The following is a 2665-nucleotide window of genomic DNA, read 5'->3' on the forward strand; positions in this document are numbered from 1 at the left end:
TATTCTTTTTTGTTTTTATCTTCTATTTTTACATATTATATATTATATTTATTTATTAATTATATATTAATTAATCTGTTCTTATGTATCTATATTTTTTATTTCTTATTTTTTATTTTTATCTTTCATTGCTATTTTTTATTCGAAAATATATTTGAATAGGGAAATAAAGGTGAAATATAAAAATTGATTGTGAAGAGGTTTTAAAATAATATACTGTAGAGTAGAAATCGAGAGTTAATTCAAGTACCTTGAGGAACGTTTCATACATACAGAGAAGTTACAAAGACAAAGTACTGTACATTACGTATGTTTTCGCCCATTTATTTCCACGAGGGCATCTTGTTGCTTCTTGGTGTACGTGTTTTAGTGGCACGTCGAATGAGTCACACTCTCCCCGTGAACGTGAAATATAAGTCGCCAGATTTGTCAGCGCACGTGAACCTAATTGCGAATTCTAACTTGTTAACGTTTACTGTTTTTTTTCTTCTTAGAATTTTGTTAATCAATTTAATTTATTATTTATTGAAATTAATATAATCTATTACTGTCATTAAATATTTTGATAATCTTTTTTATTTTATTTTATTTTAATTTATTATTTATTAAAATTAATGTGATAGATTAATATCATTAAATATTTCAATAATTTTTAATCAGCATGTTTTTATCTTTATTTCGCTTTAATTTATTATTTATTGAAACTAATGGAATAGATTAATGTCACTAAATATTTTAGTAATTTTTAATAAGCATGTTTTTATCTTTATTTCACTTTAATTTATTATTTATTGAAACTAATGGAATAGATTAATGTCACTAAATATTTTAGTAATTTTTAATAAGTATATTTTTATTTTTATTTCATTTTAATTTGTTATTTATTGAAATTAATGTGACAGATTACTGTTATTAAATATTTCAATAATTATTAATAAGCATTTTCCTTATTTTATTTGATTATTTATTGAAATTAATGTGTCATTAAATATAAATTAATTTCATTAAATATTTAAATAATTTTTAGTAAGAATTTTTTAAAATTTTATATTAGGTACCTTAGATAGTTTACAAATATGTACACATCAATATTTATTAATATTTCTATCTATTATTATTATATTTATTAATATATAAACATTAGTTTCTAATTGCAAAATTTTTGATAGAGAAAATATCTGAGAATATATTAGGAAATTCCTTCCTAAATTGTTATTCATTAAAATTTCAGTATCAATAATTTTGTCAATAATTTTACGATCATAATTAATTGAAGGAATTGATTGGCATTTCATTCTCCATGTCTGTAATTAATAATTACGTTGCCCTGTCTTCTATTTCTACTACCTCAAAATTTAAATCATATATTTTTCAAATAAAATGTGTAAATATTTCTTTTAATATTTTTCTAGAACGAATATTCATTTTCTGCTTATGTTAGTCGTTTTGGAACTCATTGTGTACTGGAACAATATTTTATCCAATATCTACATGCAAATTAGCGACGAAATGTGGGGTGGCCATGCACCCCTTATGTTCACACCATAATGTAAAGCACTCGATTCAAACACTTCTTGCACATCTCCAACACTTTAGGCTAAATATTTTTACATTAATTTCTCAAGAACAAAGAAAGATTAACGTAAACATTTTTTTATTATTAAATCACTATAAGAAAATCAATATGACTCAAATCTATTCTTTTTTCTTTATGAATAAAAAATATTATCCAAAATTGACATTTGTCATTGGTATATAATAGAGATTAAATTATTCTTCAAGCATACTATTTACAGAAATAAAAATATTGAATTATTTTATTAAAAAAAAAGAAATTGAAATTTAAAATCTACAATATTTATAATTTATTTTGGTATATAATTTATAACTTAAATATTACAATCATATATTCTTTATAATTATATAGTATAAAAACATTTTTGAAGTTAAAAATTTAAATCTATCTATAAATAACGATAATTAAATTTTTGTTAATTAAAATTTGCATTTAAATCTCTGTAAATAATAATTTTTCAAAAATACGAATATTTTACTAAATTTGTAGCATTAAATGGAACAGTTTTCATATGAAAAATTTATATTGCATTTTTAATAGTTATTAGTAATAGTTACAGATATAGAACAAGTTATAAGTATAGTAATGACTATTGATTCGAACCTTGCATGTTGTATTGATCGTCTAACTTAATTCTGATCAATACATCAATTTTTTAGTTTGAAGACGCCTGGAAAAATAAATAATCATTATAATAAATTTCTCAAAATCTCATCAGGCAGCTTTCATCAAAATAATTCAAAGAATTTCCAATTGTATAATTTTCTTGATAACTACAATTGGAAAACTTTTATTGCTTGTATCTCTTTTATCACTTCCAATATTCCATTTATTTTTCATTTACAAAGTAATCAAAAGTTTGTATGAATTTTAAATATAATTTTCTTTTGATGAAACTTTCTTAAATCCAACTATTATTTTTATTAATCATTGAAATAAGAATTATCCAATTATTTTAACAGTTTTTAATAATCATTTCATCAAAATATTAAAAAATAATATTTATAATATACACTACATTATATATAAAATATGTTATTTATTTTAAATATAATTTTCTTGTTATGAAACTTTCTTAAATCCAACTAT

General features: G+C 20.6%; 1 protein-coding gene across 1 annotated transcript in view; it reads left to right on the forward strand.

The window, feature by feature from the left end:
* The window catches only part of sick (sickie), a 276632-nt gene that overhangs the window by 119067 nt on the left and 154900 nt on the right, over nucleotides 1–2665 (forward strand). The gene's annotated exons all lie outside the window — the stretch shown is intronic.

Source organism: Eufriesea mexicana, unplaced genomic scaffold (assembly GCF_001483705.2).
Source record: "Eufriesea mexicana isolate 0111107269 unplaced genomic scaffold, ASM148370v2 scaffold8039, whole genome shotgun sequence".
Taxonomy (NCBI): domain Eukaryota; kingdom Metazoa; phylum Arthropoda; class Insecta; order Hymenoptera; family Apidae; genus Eufriesea; species Eufriesea mexicana.